Source organism: Salmo trutta, chromosome 29, assembly GCF_901001165.1.
Source record: "Salmo trutta chromosome 29, fSalTru1.1, whole genome shotgun sequence".
NCBI lineage: Eukaryota > Metazoa > Chordata > Actinopteri > Salmoniformes > Salmonidae > Salmo > Salmo trutta.
The window spans coordinates 10432465-10451509 of NC_042985.1; the positions used below are offsets into that span (position 1 = coordinate 10432465).

The window sequence follows — 19045 nt, forward strand, 5'->3', positions numbered from 1 at the left end:
ATCACCAGGGTGACGTGGTCCACACAGACATCCTCTCCAGGGATAGATCACCAGGGTGACGTGGTCCACACAGACATCCTCTCCAGGGATAGATCACCAGGGTGACGTGGTCCACACAGACATCCTCTCCAGGGATAGATCACCAGGGTGACGTGGTCCACACAGACATCCTCTCCAGGGATAGATCACCAGGGTGACGTGGTCCACACAGACATCCTCTCCAGGGATAGATCACCAGGGTGACGTGGTCCACACAGACATCCTCTCCAGGGATAGATCACCAGGGTGACGTGGTCCACACAGACATCCTCTCCAGGGATAGATCACCAGGGTGATGTGGTCCACACAGACATCCTCTTCAGGGATAGATCACCAGGGTGACGTGGTCCACACAGACATCCTCTCCAGGGATAGATCACCAGGGTGACGTGGTCCACACAGACATCCTCTCCAGGGATAGATCACCAGGGTGACGTGGTCCACACAGACATCCTCTCCAGGGATAGATCACCAGGATGATGTGGTCCACACAGACATCCTCTCCAGTGATAGATCACCAGGGTGACGTGGTCCACACTGGGACATCCTCTCCAGGGATAGATCACCAGGGTGACGTGGTCCACACTGGGACATCCTCTCCAGGGATAGATCACCAGGGTGACGTGGTCCACACTGGGACATCATCTCCAGGGATAGATCACCAGGGTGACATGGCCCACACTGGGACATCCTCTCCAGGGATAGATCACCAGGGTGACGTGGTCCACACTGGTACATCATCTCCAGGGATAGATCACCAGGGTGGCCCGCACTGAAGATGGCGCTGAAGTGGATAGCGGACGTTTTACAGGCTCCTGACCAATTCTGCTATTTTGTGTGTGAGGCGGCATCCTAACGAGGTTACGTTGGCGAACAAATAGACCGCCATTGCCCTCTGTTCTGCTGGCGAATGTGCAGACACTGGAGAACAAATTGGATGAACTCCGTGTGACAAGGACAATATAGTATATCTCGCCGGTTTCTTCATAAATCGTCTAGACAGGACGGCAGCCTCGGGTAAGATTAAGACGGAGGGGTGTGTCTCCTTGTTAAGAGCAGCTGGTGCAAGATATCTTAATGTTAAGGAAGTCTCAAGTTTTTGCTCACCTGAGTTAGACTACCTCATGATAAGCTGCAGACCACACTATTTACCAAGAGAGTTTATCTATATTTTCACAGCTGTCTATTTACCAGCACAAACCGATGCTGGCACTAAGACTGCACTCAACGAGCTGTATAAGGCCATAATCAAACAAGAAAATGCACACCAAGAGTCAGCGTTTCCGTGGCTGGTAATTTTAATGCAGGGAAACTGAAATCTGTTTGACCAGCATGTCACCTGTGCAACTAGAGGCAACAAAATCACCTTTACTCCACACACAAGGCTCTTCCTCGCCCTCACTTTGGCAAATCTGACTACAACTCTATCCTCCTGAATCCTGCTTACAAACAAAAACTCAAACAGGAAGTACCAGTGATGCGCTCAATGCGGAAGTGGTCCGTTGAAGCGGACGCTAAGCTACAGGACTGTTTCGCTAGCACAGACTGGAATATGTTCCAGGACTCATCCAATAACATTGAGGAGTTTACCACATCAGTCACTGACTTTATTAATAAGGGCATTGACGATGTCGTCCCCACAGTGACTGTACGTACATATTCCAAATAGAATCCACGGATTACAGGCAACATCTGCACTGAGCTAAAGCTGCCGCTTTCAAGGAGAACACTAATCCGGTCGCTTATAACGCTTCGAACACACCGACAGCGTCACTGGGCAAAATAGTACGCAGCATGATCTGGATACGTATGCAACAAAAGTTCAACATTCACCTCCTGCTACCATTTCTGTCAAGCCTTCTACGCATACAGTTTTACGCATACGTTTGATAAATCCAACATGTGCAACACACCGAACTCAGTGCAACTGCCTCTGCAACGCAATGCTGCAGGCTTTCATTGGAAATTAATGTAATTCTGGTGTACCGAAACGCAATGGAGCTGTCGGTGTGATCGAAGCATTATAAATCCTGCTACGACCTCCGACGAACCATCAAACAGGCAAAGCGTCAATATAGGACTAAGATAGAATTTGACTTATTTTAATGACACTTGTCAACTGTGTCAGAGCTTGCAAACTATCACGGATTACAAAGGGAAACCCAGCCGTGTGCTGCCCAGTGACTCAAGCCTACCAGATGAGCTAAATGGCTTCTATGCTCGCTTTGAGGCAAGCAGCACTGAACCATGCATGAGAGCACCAGCTGTTCCGGACGACTGTGTGATCTCGCTCTCCATAGCCGATGTGAGTAAGACCTTTTAACAGGTTAACATTCACAAGGCCGCGGGCCAAGATGGATTACCAGGACATGTACTCAAAGTGTCTTCACTGACATTTTTAACGTCTCCCTGACCCAGTCTGTAATACCTACGTTTCAAGAAGATCACCATAGTCCCTGTGCCCAAGAACGCCAAGGTAACCTGCCTAATTGACTATCGCCCTGTAGCACTCAACATCGGTAGCCATGAAATGCTTTGAAAGGCTGTTCATGGCTCTTATCAACACCATCATCCTAGACACACTGGACCCACTCCAATTCTCATACCACCCAATCAGATTTACAATCTCTACTGCACTCCACACTGCCCTCTCCCACCTGGATAAGAGGAACACCTGTGAGAATGTTGTTCATTGACTACAGCTCAGCATTCAACACCATATTGCCCTCCAAGCTCATAACTAAGCTCAGGGCCCTGGGACTGAACAGCCCTCTGCAACTGGATCCTGGACATCCTGACGGGCTGCCCCCAGGTGGTGAGAGTAGGCAACAACACATCCGCCACGCTGACCCTCAACACGAGGGCCCCCTCAGGCGTGCGTGCTTAGTCCCCTCCTGTACTCCCTGTTCAACCACGACTGCGTGGCAGTGCACAACTCCAACACCACCATTAAGTCTGCTGACGACACGAAGGTGGTAGGCCAGATCAGGGAGAATGTCAGTGACCTGACAATGTGTTGCCAGGATAACAGCCTTTCCCTCAACGTCAGCAAGACAAAGGACTAATCGTGGACTACAGGAAAGTGAAGGCCGAGCCACATCGACACAGCTGTACTGAAGCTGGTCGAGTTCCTTTGTGTACACATCACTAAGGAATTAACATGGTCAACACACATAACACCTCGTCCCCCTCAGGATGCTGAAAAGATGTCATGGGCCTTCAGATCTTCAAAAGGTTCTACAGCTGCATTATTGAGAGCATCTTTACAGGCTGCATCACTGCTTGGTTTTGCAACTGCTTGGCATCCGACCACAAGGAGTTACAGAGGGTAGTGCGTATGTCACAGAACATCATTGGGGTTGAGCTCCCTGCCATCCAAAACCTACAGTGCATTTGGAAAGTATTCAGGTCCTTGACTTTTTCACATTTTGTTACGTTACTTCCTTATTATAAAATGGATGGAATTAAAATGTTTCCCTCATCAATCTACACACAAAACCCCATAAAGACGAAGCAAAAATAATTTTTTATAAATGTTTGTACTTTTATATACAAAAAAAAACAAAAAAAACTGTTACCTTATTTACACAAGTATTCAGGCCCTTTGCCGTGGACTTAAAATTGAGCTCAGGTGCATCCTGTTTCCATTGATAATCATTGAGATGTTTCTACAACTTGGAGTCCACACCTGTGGTAAATTCAATTGATCGTACATGATTTGGAAAGGCACACACCTGTCTATATAAAAGGTCCCACAGTTGACAGTGCATGTCAGAGCAAAAACCAAGCCATGAGGTCGAAGGAATTGTCCATAGAACTCCGAGACAAGATTATGTCAAGGCACAGATCTGGGGAAGGGTACCACAAAATGTCTGCAGCGTTGAAGGTCTTGAAGAACACAGTGGGATCTATCATTCTTAAATGAAAGAAGTTTGGAACCACCAAGACTCTTCCTAGAGCTAGGCGCCCGGCCAAACTGAGTAATTGAGGGAGAAGGGCCTTGGTGGTCACTGACAGAGCTCCAGAGTTCCTCTGTGGAGATGGGAGAACCTTCCAGAAGGACAACTATCTCTGCAGCACTCCATCAATCAGGCCTTTATTGTATAGTGGCCAGACGGAAGCCACTGGAGTTTGCCAAAAGGCACCTAAAGACTCTCAGACCATGAGAAACAAGATTCTCCGATCTGATGAAACCAAGATTGGCATGAATGCGAAGTGTCACGTCTGGAGGAAACCTGGCACCATCCCTACAGTGAAGCATGGTGGTGGCAGCATCATGCTGTGGGGATGTTTTTCAGGGACAGGGAGACTAATCAGGATTGAGGGAAAGATGAGAGCAAAGTACAGAGATCCTTGATGAAAACCTGCTCCAGAGACCTCAGACCAGGGCGAAGGTTCACCTTCCAACAGGACAACGACTGTTGGAAGCACACAGCAAAGACAACACAGGAGTGCCTCCAGGATAAGTCTCTGAATATCCTTAAGTGGCCCAACCAGAGCCCAAACTTGAACTCAATCGAACATCTCTGGAGAGGCCTGAAAATAGCTGTGCAGCAATGCACCCCATCCAACCAGACAGAGCTTGAGAGGATCTGCAAAGAATGGGAGAAACTCCCCAAATTCAGGGTGTGCCTAGCTTGTAATGTCATTACTGGCTCAAGGCTGTAATTTCTCACAAAGGTGCTTCAACAAAGTGAGTAAAGTGTCTTAAGTAAAATACTTATGTAAATGTGATATTTAAGTTTTTTTCTTTTTTTATCTTCTAAAAACCAGTTTTTGCTTTGTCATTGTCGGGTATTGTGTGTAGATTGATGAGGGGGGGAAAAAACAATTTTATCAATTTTAGAGTAAGGCTGTAACCTAACAAAATCTGGGGAAAAATCAAAGGGTTTGAATACTTTCTGAAGGCAATGTGTATGTGTGTGTGGAGATGAATGCATAACTGTGTGCGTGAGTGAGTGCATGTGTGCTTAGGTGCAGAGAGTCAGTGCAGATGGTCAGTCCAGTTTAAATGTTCAGCAGTCTGATTGCTGTCTGAGCCTGTTCGTATCAGACCTCATGTCCTGTACATTTTGATGAAACATGGTGATGCCCCAAAATTGCCTTCCCTGGAAGCCTGTGTTTCAGACATAAGGAAGTGGATGGTGGCAAATGTTCTACTTTTAAACTCGGACAAAACAGAGATGCTTGTTCTAGGTCCCAAGAAACAAAGAGATCTTCTGTTGAATCTGACAATTAATCTTGATGGTTGTACAGTCGTCTCAAATAAAACTGTGAAGGATCTCGGCGTTACTCATATCGAGACTGTTTCAAGGAAAGCTTTTTTCCATCTACGTAATATTGCAAAAATCTGAAACTTTCTGTCCAAAAATGATTTAGAAAAATTCCTCCATGCTTTGTCACGTCTAGGTTAGACTCCTGCAATGCTCTACTTTCCGGCAACCCGGATAAAGCACTAAATACATTTCAGTTAGTGCTAAACACGGCTGCTAGATCCTTGACTAGAACCAAAAAATGTGATTATATTACTCCAGTGCTAGCCTCTCTACACTGGCTTCCTGTTAAGGCAATGGCTGATTTCAAGGTTTTACTGCTAACCTACAAAGCATTACATGGCCTTGCTCCTATTTACTGCTAACCTACATAGCATTACATGGGCTTGCTCCTACCTATCTTTCCAATTTGGTCCTGCCGTACATACCTACACGTGCAAGACGCAGGCCTCCTTACTGTCCCTAGAATTTCTAAGCAAACAGCTGGAGGCAGGGCTTTCTCCTATAGAGCTCTATTTTTATGGAATGGTCTGCCTATCCATGTGAGACATGCAGACTCTGTCTCAACCTTTAAGTCTTTACTGAAGACTCATCTCTTCAGTAGGTCCTATGATTGAGTGTAGTCTGGCCCAGGAATGTGAAGGTGAACGGAAAGGCACTGGAGCAACGAACCGCCCTTGCTGTCTCTGCCTGGCCGGTTCCCCTCTCTCCACTGGGATTCTCTGCCTCTAACCCTATTACGGGGGCTGAGTCACTGGGTTACTGGTGCTCTTCAATGCCGTCCCTAGAAGGGGTGCGTCACTTGAGTGGGTTGAGTCACTGACGTGATCTTCCTGTCCGGGTTGGCGCCCCCCCCTTTGGTTGTGCCGTGGAGGAGATCTTTGTGGGCTATACTCGGCCTTGTCTCAAGATGGTAAGTTGGTGGTTGAAGATATCCCTCTAGTGGTGTGGGGGCTGTGCTCTAGTGGGTGGGGTTATATCCTGCATGTTTGGCCCTGTCCGGGTGTATAGTCGGACGGGGCCACAGTGTCTCCTGACCCCTCCTGTCTCAGCCTCCAGTATTTATGCTGCAGTAGTTTGTGTCCGGGAGCTAGGGTCAGTCTGTTATATCTTGAGTATTTCTCCTGTCTTATCCGGTGTCCTGTGTGAATGTAAGTATGCTCTCTCTGATTCTCCCTCTCTTTCTTTCGGAGGACCTGAGCCCTAGGACCATGCCTCAGGACTACCTGGCCTGATGACTCCTTACTGTCCCCAGTCCACCTGGCTGTGCTGTTGCTCCAGTTTCAACTGTTCTGCCTGCGGCTATGGAACCCTGACCTGTTCACTGGACGTGCTACCTGTCCCAGACCTGCTGTTTTCAACTCTCTAGAGACAGCAGGAGCAATAGAGATACTCTGAATGGTCGGCTATGAAAAGCCAACTGACATTTACTCCTGAGGTGCTGACCTGTTGCACCCTCGACAACCACTGTGATTATTATTATTATTTGACCCTGCTGCTCATCTATGAACATTTGAACATCTTGGCCAGGTTCTGTTATAATCTCCACCCGGCACAGCCAGAAGAGGACTGGCCACCCCTCATAGCCTGGTTCCTCTAGGTTTCTTCCTAGGTTCTTTGCCTTTCTAGGGAGGTTTTCATAGCCACCGTGCTTCTACACCTGCATTGCTTGCTGTTTGGGGTTTTAGGCTGGGTTTCTGTACAGCACTTTGAAACATCAGCTGATGTAAGTGGGGTTTATAAATACATTTGATTGATTGATGCTTCGATACCGTCTGGGAGTGAACAGCTCGTGGCTGGGCTGTGTGGGGCCCTTGAAGATGCTGCGGGACTTCCTCAGGCACCATTTGAGTTGATGTCCAGGATGGGTTGGGACGTACTGGGCCATCATCACTACTCGCTGGAGGGCTTGCAGTCATGGACAGAGCAATTTACATATCAGGCCGTGATGCAACCGGTCAGGATGCTCTCGATGGTGCAGCGGTAGTATTTGGAGAGCACTCGGGGTGGCATGCCAAATTTCTTAAGCCTTATGAAGTGGAGATGCTGTTGTGCCTTCTTAGCAAGAGTGGCGGTGTTGTTGGTCCATGTCAAGTCCTCGGTGAGGTGGACACCAAGGAACTTAAAACTGCTGACTCTCTCTGTATAATCACATCCATAGGTAAAAACGGTACTGTACTGAGCTATACTGAACTATAATTAAGCAATAAGGCCCAAGAAGGTGTTGTATATTCGTCATAAACCACAAACCCCTGAGGTGCCTTATTGCTATTATAAACTGGCAACCAACATATATACAATAGTAAAGTATTTTTGTTTCATACCTGTGATTTATTGTCTGATATAAACATTCAGCATCCAGGACTGAAACTATAATGAGATAAACTGAACTAGACTGCACTGATTTATAATGAATTATACTAAACTAGAATAAACTATTGGTTTATAATGAGCTAAACTGAACTAGACTGTACTGATTCATAATGAACTATACTAAACTAGAATAAACTATTCGTTTATAATGAACTAGACTGTACTGTCCAATAATTTGTATTTATTTATTTATTTCACCTTTATTTAACCAGGTAGGCTAGTTGAGAACAAGTTCTCATTTACAACTGCGACCTGGCCAAGATAAAGCAAAGCAGTGCGACATAAACAACAACAGAGTTACACATGGAATAAACAAACATACAGTCAATAACACAATAGGAAAAAAAGTATATATACAGTGTGTACAAATGAGGTAAGATAAGGGAGGTAAGGCAATAAATAGGCCATAGTGGTGAAATAATTACAATTTAGCAATTAAACACTGGAGTGATAGATGTGCAGAAGATGAATGTGCAAGTAGACATACTGGGGTGCAAAGGAGCATAAATAAATAACAGTATGGGGATGAGGTAGTTGGATAGGCTATTTACAGACGGGCTATGTACAGGTGCAGTGATCTGTGAGCTGCTCTGACAGCTGGTGCTTAAAGTTTGTGAGGGAGATATGAGTCTCCAGCTTCAGTGATTTTTGCAATTCGTTCCAGTCATTGGCATCAGAGCGGCCAAAGGAGGAATTGGCTTTGGGGGTGACCAGTGAAATATACCTGCTGGAGCGCGTGCTACGGGTGGGTGCTGCTATCGTGACTAGTGAGCTGAGATAAGGCGGGGCTTTACCTGGAAAATAATTATAGATGACCTGGAGCCAGTGGGTTTGGCGACGAATATGAAGCGAGGCTAAACCAACGAGAGCATACAGGTCGCAATGGTGGGTAGTATATGGGGCTATACTAAACTGAACTATACTAAACTAGAATAAACTACTGGTCTATAATTAACTATACTGAAAGACTATTGACCTATAATGAGCTATACTAAACTAGAATAAACTACTGGTCTATAATGAGCTATACTAAACTAGAATAAACTATTGGTTTATAATGAACTATACTGAACTAGAATAAACTATTGGTTTATAATGAACTATACTGAACTAGAATAAACTATTGGTTTATAATGAACTATACTGAACTAGAATAAACTATTGGTTTATAATGAACTATACTGAACTAGAATAAACTACTGGTTTATAATGAGCTATACTAAACTAGAATAAACTACTGGTTTATAATGAACTATACTGAACTAGAATAAACTACTGGTTTATAATGAGCTATACTGAACTAGAATAAACTATTGGTTTATAATGAACTATACTGAACTAGAATAAACTACTGGTTTATAATGAGCTATACTGAACTAGAATAAACTACTGGTTTATAATGAGCTATACTGAACTAGAATAAACTATTGGTTTATAATGAACTATACTGAACTAGAATAAACTATTGGTTTATAATGAACTATACTGAACTAGAATAAACTACTGGTTTATAATGAGCTATACTGAACTAGAATAAACTACTGGTCTATAATGAACTATACTGAACTAGAATAAACTATTGGTTTATAATGAACTATACTGAACTAGAATAAACTACTGGTTTATAATGAGCTATACTAAACCAGAATAAACTACTGGTTTATAATGAACTATACTGAACTAGAATAAACTACTGGTTTATAATGAGCTATACTAGACTGTACTGACCTATAATGAGCTATACTAAACTAGAATAAACTATTAGTTTATATTTAGTTATTAGTTTATACTGAACTAGACTGTACCGGTCTATAATGAGCTATACTAAACTATTGACCTATGAGCTATACTGAACCGGTCTATAATGAGCTATACTGAGCTACTATACACTGGACTAGACTGTACTATACATTGACTAGACTGTACTATACATTGACTAGACTGTACTATACACTGGACTAGACTATACTGGGCTATACAGTGGACTAGACTGTCCTGGGCTATACAGTGGAATAGACTGTCCTGGGCTATACAGTGGACTAGAATGTTCTGGGCTATACAGTGGACTGGGCTATACAGTGGACTAGACTGTACTGGGCTATACACTGGACTAGACTGTACTGGGCTATACACTGGACTAGACTGTACTGGACTATACACTGACTAGACTGTACTGGGCTATACAGTGGACTAGACTGTACTGGGCTATACACTGGACTAGACTGTACTGGGCTATACACTGACTAGACTGTACTGGGCTATACACTGACTAGACTGTACTGGGCTATACACTGACTAGACTGTACTGGGCTATACAGTGGACTGGGCTATACAGTAGACTAGACTGTACTGGGCTATACACTGGACTAGACTGTACTGGGCTATACACTGGACTAGACTGTACTGGGCTATACACTGGACTAGACTGTACTGGGCTATACACTGGACTAGACTGTACTGGGCTATACAGTGGACTGGGCTATACAGTGGACTAGACTGTACTGGGCTATACAGTGGACTAGACTGTACTGGGCTATACAGTGGACTGGGCTATACAGTAGACTAGACTGTACTAGACTGTACTGGGCTATACAGTAGACTAGACTGTACTGGGCTATACAGTGGACTAGACTGTACTGGGCTATACAGTGGACTAGACTATACAGTAGACTAGACTGTACTGGGCTATACAGTGGACTGGGCTATACAGTAGACTAGACTGTACTAGACTGTACTGGGCTATACAGTAGACTAGACTGTACTGGGCTATACAGTGGACTAGACTGTACTGGGCTATACAGTGGACTGGGCTATACAGTAGACTAGACTGTACTGGGCTATACAGTAGACTAGACTGTACTATACAGTGGACTAGACTGTACTGGGCTATACAGTGGACTAGACTGTACTGGGCTATACAGTGGACTGGGCTATACAGTAGACTAGACTGTACTGGGCTATACAGTAGACTAGACTGTACTGGGCTATACAGTGGACTAGACTGTACTGGGCTATACAGTAGACTAGACTGTACTGGGCTATACAGTGGACTAGACTGTACTGGACTATACAGTGGACTGGGCTATACAGTAGACTAGACTGTACTGGGCTATACAGTAGACTAGACTGTACTATACAGTGGACTAGACTGTACTGGGCTATACAGTAGACTAGACTGTACTGGGCTATACAGTGGACTGGGCTATACAGTAGACTAGACTGTACTGGGCTATACAGTGGACTAGACTGTACTGGGCTATACAGTGGACTAGACTGTACTGGGCTATACAGTGGACTGGGCTATACAGTAGACTAGACTGTACTGGGCTATACAGTAGACTAGACTGTACTGGGCTATACAGTGGACTAGACTATATTGGGCTATACAGTGGACTAGACTATATTGGGCTATACACTGACTAGACTGTACTGGGCTATACAGTGGACTGGCCCACACCTGGGTGTACTGGACTATACTGGTTAATGGTGTCAGAGCGCTGGTGTGATATGGTGTGATGTGGTGTGGTTGAGATCAGATCAGCGCACTCCCTCCCTACTGCTCAACAGATCTGAGTCGTCTCCCCCCTCACCGCTGGCAGCGTGGCTCAGGCCTAACGCAAGACAAATGTTTTCCTAAAGCTGCCTGGCATTGAATCAGCTTTATTCCTTCTACTGCCGCTTTCTCCCTCTTTTCTTTCCCTGTGGAGCGACTACTTGGACGACGACTTCAAACCCTCTTTCTTTGCTAGCTTTCTATACAGCTGGGTCCCATTGTGGTGTGATGAAAGTTTGTGTGTGTCTGAGTTTGATTCTGCCCACGTCTCTAACCGGAGCGACAAACTATTGGCGTTAACTAGATAAACATTAAACACACAAGCCATCTTCTACTTGGCACCGATGTAATCATGGCGTTATCCCACAACTAGGTTTATTTATTTCTTTTGGACAAATGTACAGGCTGGGTGGTAGTCAAGTGGTTAAGAGCGTTGGGCCAGTAACTGAAAGGTTGCTGGTTCGAATCCCCGAGCTGACTAGGTGAAATCTATCTACGTGCCATTGAGCAAGGCACTTAACCATAATTGCTCCTGTAAGTCGCTCTGGATAAGAGCATCTGCTAAATGACTAAAATGTCAAATGTAGTAAAGTATGCATGTGTGTTTTGTATTGACAGCAGTGGAGAGTGAAGCTGGTAACGACTGTTTAAATGTACTACTAGCAGTCGCTGAGCTAATGGTCATGTGCTTGACGGTGATAAACTTTCTTTGTTACAAGAAGGTTAAGACTGAATTCAATATCTCCTCAAATATAAATGCATAATTCCAAAAATCTGAATATAACAGATCAAAAGGCCTAAAGACTGCTCAATGGTGAAAAACAAGTGAAGAAAGGCAACCTGTTCTCAATGTAGGCTATTGCAGGTCTGGGACGTGCTACCTGTCCCAGACCTGCTGTCCCAGACCTGCTGTCCCAGACCTGCTGGAACCCTGACCTATTCACCAGACGTGCTACCTGTCCCAGACCTGCTGTCCCAGACCTGCTGCAACCCTGACCTATTCACCAGACGTGCTACCTGTCCCAGACCTGCTGTCCCAGACCTGCTGGAACCCTGACCTATTCACCAGACGTGCTACCTGTCCCAGACCTGCTGTTTTCAACTCTCTAGAGACAGCAGGAACGGTAGAGAAACTCTCAAAGATCAGCTATGAAAAAGCCAACTGACACTTACTCTTGTGTTACTGACTTGTTGCACCCTCGACAACTACTATGATTATTATTATTTGGCCATGCTGGTCATTTATGAACATTTGAACATCTAGGCCATGTGCTGTTATAATCTCCACCCGGCACAGCCAGAAGAGGACTGGCCACCCCTCATAGCCTGGTTCCTCTCTAGGTTTCTTCCTAGGTTTTGGCCTTTCTAGGGAGTTTTTCCTAGCCACCGTGCTTCTACACCTGCATTGCTTGCTGCTTGGGGTTTTAGGCTGGGTTTCTGTACAGCACTTTGAGATATCAGCTGATGTAAGAAGGGCTATATAAATACATTTGATTTGATTTGATTTTGAGAGCTGTGAGAGATCTATTTTTCATAATAAGTCTTGTTGCCTCAGAAACTATGAATAAAACAATTTACAGTATTTGATCTACTAATCAAAACTTTTTGACCAAAACAGTGTCACCCCCCAAAATGTGCTGAATAAAACAACAATCCACTCTTCATAAACTTAAAGCATTTATAAAAGCAAAAAAACATTTCAAATCTGGGGGGGGGTCATCAGCATTTCTACTAATACCACTCAAATATCACCTCAGTGTTTCAATATTCATGAGCCAGAAATCCCATTGATGATGTGAGCGAATACCTGCGTATGTTTGGTATAAGATCTTATAATTGAATTCTTCTATAATCCTATAATACTAGCAGGATATCATAGCACTGTGGCTGAGTCTTTGAAGCTGAGAAATCTAATTAAATGAATGGGTCTGGAGGGAGACTGTTGCATCGAGGAGTGTGAGGAGGATTGTAATGAAATAATATGCTGGCTGTTAATCCAACTGTAATCTAGCCCTCTGGATTCTAATAACTAGCTGGTTGATAAACTTAATCAGGTTAGTTACAACTGGGGTTGGAGCAAATACCTACAGGGTAGCTCTCCAGGAAAAGGGTTGGAGAGTCTTGATGTAGGGAATAGGGTGCCATTTGCGATGTGAACGATATTAAAAAGCAGACGGGGGCATGAATGATTAGGAGGATGTTTTGTGTGTGGCCGATGGAGGAGACTCAGCAGTATTTCAGTGGGCACGGTGATGAACCATACGGTCAGATAGGATGAGAGCAGGCCCACCCACCACAAGAAGTGGGAAAGGAGGAGGGAGAAAGAGAGCGAGAGAGAGAAAGTGTGGGGGGGGGGTAACGGCCATAACCTATTTGATATTAGTTTTATACAGTATCATAGAATGCAGTCTGTGTGACAAAGTCAGGGTCAACTCCATGTCAGTCACACTCCAAGGACTATTCAGAACCAGGATATGGACAAGCTATCTATCCATCTATACACATACACACACACACACACACACACACACACACAGTTGAAGTCGGAAGTTTACATACACTTAGGTTGGAGTCATAAAAAAAAAATTTTTCAACCATCACAAATTTCTTGTTAACAAACTATAGTTTTGCAAGTCGGTTAGGAAATCTACTTTGTGCATGACAAGTAATTTTTTCAACAATTGTTTACAGACAGATTATTTCACTTATAATTCACTGTATCACAATTCTAGTAGGTCAGAAGTTTACATACACTAAGTTGACTGTGCCTTTAAACAGCTTGGAAAATTCCAGCAAATGATGTCATGGCTTTAGAAGCTTCTGATAGGCTAATTGACATCATTTGAGTCAATTGGAGGTGTACCTGTGGATGTATTTCAAGGCCTACCTTCAAACTCTGTGCCTCTTTGCTTGACATCATGGGAAAATCAAAAGAAATCAGCCAAGACCTCAGAAAAAAAAAAATTGTAGACCTCCACAAATCTGGTTCATCCTTGGGAGCAATTTCCAAATGCCTGAAGGTACCACGTTCATCTGTACAAACAATAGTACGCAAGTATGAACACCATTGGACCACGCAGCCATCATACCGCTCAGGAAGGAGACGCGTTCTGTCTCCTAGAGATGAACGTACTTTGGTACGAAAAGTGCAAATCAATCCCAGAGCAACAGCAAAGGACCTTGTGAAGATGCTGAAAGAAACAGATACAAAAGTATCTATATCCACAGTAAAACAAGCCCTATATCGACATAACCTGAAAGTCCGCTCAGCAAGGAAGAAGCAACTGCTCCACAACTGCCATAAAAATGCCAGACTACGGTTTGCAACTGCACATGGGGACAAAGATCGTACGTTTTGGAGAAATGTCCTCTGGTCTGATGAAACAAAAATATAACTGTTTGGCCATAATGACCATCGTTATGTTTGGAGGAAAAAGGGGGAGACTTGCAAGCCGAACAACACCATCCCAACCATGAAGCACGGGGTGGCGGCATCATGTTGTGGGGGTGCTTTGCTACAGGAAGGACTGGTGCACTTCACAAAATAGATGGCATCATGATGGGGGTAAATTATGTAGAAATACGAAGCAACATCTCAAGACATCAGTCAGGAAGTTAAAGCTTGGTCGCAAATGGGTCTTCCAAGTGGACAATGACCCCAAGCATACTTCTAAAGTTGTGGCAAAATGGCTTAAGGACAACAAAGTCAAGGTATTGGAGTGGCCATCACAAAGCCCTGACCTCAATCTTATAGAAAATTTGTGGGCAGAACTGAAAAAGCGTGTGCGAGCAAGGAGGCCTACAAACCTGACTCAATTACACCAGCTCTGTCAGGACGAATGGGCCAAAATTCACCCAACTTATTCTGGGAAGCTTGTGGAAGGCTACCCGCAATGTTTGACTCAAGTTAAACAATTTAAAGGCAATGCTACTAAATACTAATTGAGTGTATGTAAACTTCTGACCCACTGGGAATGTGATGAAAGAAATAAAAGCTGAAATAAATCATTCTCTACTATTATTCTCACATTTCACATTACATTTTACATTTTAGTCATTTAGCAGACACTCTTATCCAGAGTGACTTACAGTAGTGAATGCATACATTTCATAGATTTTTCTTTTTCTGTGCTAGCCCCCCGTGGGAATCGAATCCACAACCCTGGTGTTGCAAACACCATGCTCTACCAACTGAGCTACAGGGAAAGAAAGCGGTGATCCTAACTCACTGAAAACAGGGAATCTCCACTGGGATTAAATGTCAGGAATTGTGAAAAACTGAGTTTAAATGTATTTGGCTAAGGTCTATGTAAACTACCTCCAATGGACTCAAATGATGTCAATTAGCCTATCAGAAGTTTCTAAAGCCATGACATCATTTTCTGGAATTTTCCAAGCTGTTTAAAGGCACAGTCAACTTAGTGTATGTAAACTTCTGACCCACTGGAATTGAGATACAGTGAAATAATCTGTCTGAACATGTTGGAAAAATTACTTGTATCATGCACAAAGTAGATGTCTTAACCGACTTGCCAAAACTATAGTTTGTTAACAAGAAATTTGTGGAGTGGTAGAAAAACTAGTTTTAATGACTCCACCCTAAGTGTATGTAAACTTCTGACTTCAACTAATATATATATATATATATATATATATATATATATATATATATATATATATATATATATAACAATAAATATATATATATATATATATATATTTATTGTGATATATCACAATAAATAGGGCACGATATAAATCAAAGACGAATCAGAGGCGCAGTTTTCCGCTCGTTGATCTCTGAAATGGCATCGACATAAAGGGAGACGTTCTCAGAACATAAAAGCTCACTTAGTCAAATAATATCAGCAAGGGGTGTGATGTGTGGACTGTAATGTCAGAGTTAAACAGTGATGGAGGTCTTCATTTCCTGAATCAGTTTTCTCCAACAGCTGGAAGGAAACAGAGGAGAGAGCTCCACACAATGGCTCTACAGCACGCTACTTTCCCTTTGTGTGTGTGTGTGTGTGTGTGTGTGTGTGATGTAGTGATTTCTACCCGGGTGGTATAGGTCTGATTCCTGTTTAGGGGAGATATCTTTGAGTGGGTCTCTCACACACAGAGCTTGCTTTGTCATGCGGTCATACTGTGTGTGTCTCGTCATGAGGTGGGGATTATTAGTCTCCGATATCAGACGCAGGCAAGCTGGTGTGTGTCCTTTCCCCTCTCCAGCGAACTCTTCCACCCGTCAAAGAATAAGGAGGTTCTAATCAGGACCACAGCCTGTGTGTGTGTGTGTGTGTGTGTGTGTGTGCGCACGCGACCACAGTCTGGCTGAGTTTACACACTGACGTTTCAACGGTTTCTTCCCCTCGCCCACACTCAACTACCAGGAGAGGACATGATGGTTCCCACATGGCCAACTCTGTGTGTGTCCTGTGTGTTGTGTGTGTTTTTCCACATGGATAACTGTCCTATTATAAATCAGTCACTTGGCTAGATTTTCTATACACTAAACAGTATTACTCACAATACTACAATGCAGGATCATTTATTTTCACCATGTCCAAGAAAATAGTGTCCATCATAGAATTAAGCAATAAGGCACGAGGGGGTGTGGTATATGGCCAATATACCATGGCTAAGGGCTGTTCTTAAGCACGACGCAATGCGGAGTGCCTGGATACAGCCCTGAGCCATGGGGGTATTGGCCATATATCACAAACCCCTGAGGTACCTTATTGCTATTATAAACTGGTTACCAACGTAATTAGAGCAGTAAAAATATAATGTTGTCATATCCGTGGTATACGGTCTGATATACCACGGCAGTCAGCCAAATCAGCAGTTTACAATTTCAGTTTACAATTACATATAAAACACTAGAATGGACATTGGTATCCTAGCAATATGATAGAAAATCCTTCATCTTGGTCAGGAAAATCTGCTCAGCTGATCAGACATTAAGATGCATAACAAAACAATGCATTTGTAGAAGCATTATTGAATTGTCAGATCTCTATAGCGTCCATTATCCAAGCAGATTAAACTGGACGATAATGCATAGTCCATTATCCCTATTACCTATATAGTGCACTGCTTTTGACCAGAGCTCTACGGGCCCAGTCAAAAACAGTGCAGAAAACAAGAGATTGGGTACTATTTGGGACGCAGGGTGGCTCTTCATCAGACAAAATAAATCTCTGATTGCTCTTTATAGGCTTGTAATGACCGGCACATAGACAACATGATGATAGCTTCATACTTGCAGCATTCAGCGGAGCCTTAGGGTAGCGTCCCGAAAAGGCACCCTATTCCCAACATAGTACACTACTCTTCACCAATGGTGGCCCAACGGTAGTGTACTAAACTCAGCAAAAAAAAGACCCCGTCTTTCAAAGATAATTCGTAAAAATCCAAATAACTTCACAGATCTTCGTTGTAAAGGGTTTAAACACCGTTTCCCATGCTTGTTCAATGAACCATAAACAATTAATTAACATGCACCTGTCGAGCGGTCGTTAAGACACTAACAGCTTACAGACGGTAGGCAATTAAGGTCACAGTTATGAAAACTTAGGACACTAAAGAGGCCTTTCTACTGACTCTGAAAAACACCAAAAGAAAGATACCCAGGGTCCCTGCTCATCTGCGTGAACGTACCTAAGACAGCGCTACAGGGAGACAGGATGGACAGCTGATCGTCCTCGCAGTGGCCTACCACATGTAACAACACCTGCACAGGATCGGTACATCCGAACATCACACCTGCGGGACAGGTACAGAATGGCAACAACAACTTCCCGAGTTACACCAGGAACGCACAATCCCTCCATCAGTGCTAAGACTCTCAGCCTATTGCGGACAGAGGCTGGACTGAGGGCTTGTAGGCCTGTTGTAATGCATGTCCTTACCAGACATCACCGGCAACAACGTCGCCTATGGGCACAAACCCACCGTCGCTGGACCAGACAGGGCTGGCAAAAAGTGCTCTTCACTGACGAGTTGCGATTTTGTCTCACCAGGGGTGATGGTCGGATTCGCGTTTATCGTCGAAGGAATGAGCGTTACACCGAGTCCTGTACTCTGGAGCGGGATTGATTTGGAGGTTGCGGGTCTGTCATGGTGTGTCACAGCATCATCGGACTGAGCTTGTTGTCATTGCAGGAAATCTCAACGCTGTGCGTTACAGGGAAGACATCCTCCTCCCTCATGTGGTACCCTTCCTGCAGGCTCATCCTGACATGACCCTCCAGCATGACAATGCCACCAGCCATACTGCTCGTTCTGTGCGTGACTTTCTGCAAGACAGGAATGTCAGTGTCCTGCCATGGCCAGCGAAGAGCCCGGACCTCAATCCCATCTGGGAACTATTGGATCGGAAGATGAGGGCTAGGGCCGTTCTCCCAAGAAATGTCCGGGAACTTGCAGGTGCCTTGGTGGGGTAACATCTCACAGCAAGAACTGGCAAATCTGGTGCAGTCCATGAGGAGATGCACTGCAGTACTTAATGCAGCTGGTGGCCACACCAGATACCAACTGTTACTTTTGACCCCCCTTTGTTCAGGGACACATTATTTCATTTCTGTTAGTCACATGTCTGTGGAACTTGTTCAATTTGTCTCAGTTGTTGAAACTTGTTATGTTCATATGTAGAGTGGTGATGACAGGACAACTACATGATGAACTGGATGTGTAGCCTGGTGTTGACAGGACCACTACATGATGAACTGGATGTGTAGCCTGGTGATGACAGGACAACTGCATGATGAACTGGATGTGTAGTCTGGTGTTGACAGGACAACTG

General features: G+C 44.2%; 1 protein-coding gene across 1 annotated transcript in view; it reads right to left on the bottom strand.

Annotated features, from left to right (window-relative positions):
- Window positions 1–19045, bottom strand: part of LOC115166891 (elongation factor-like GTPase 1) — a 101357-nt gene that overhangs the window by 48760 nt on the left and 33552 nt on the right. The window lies entirely within an intron of this gene.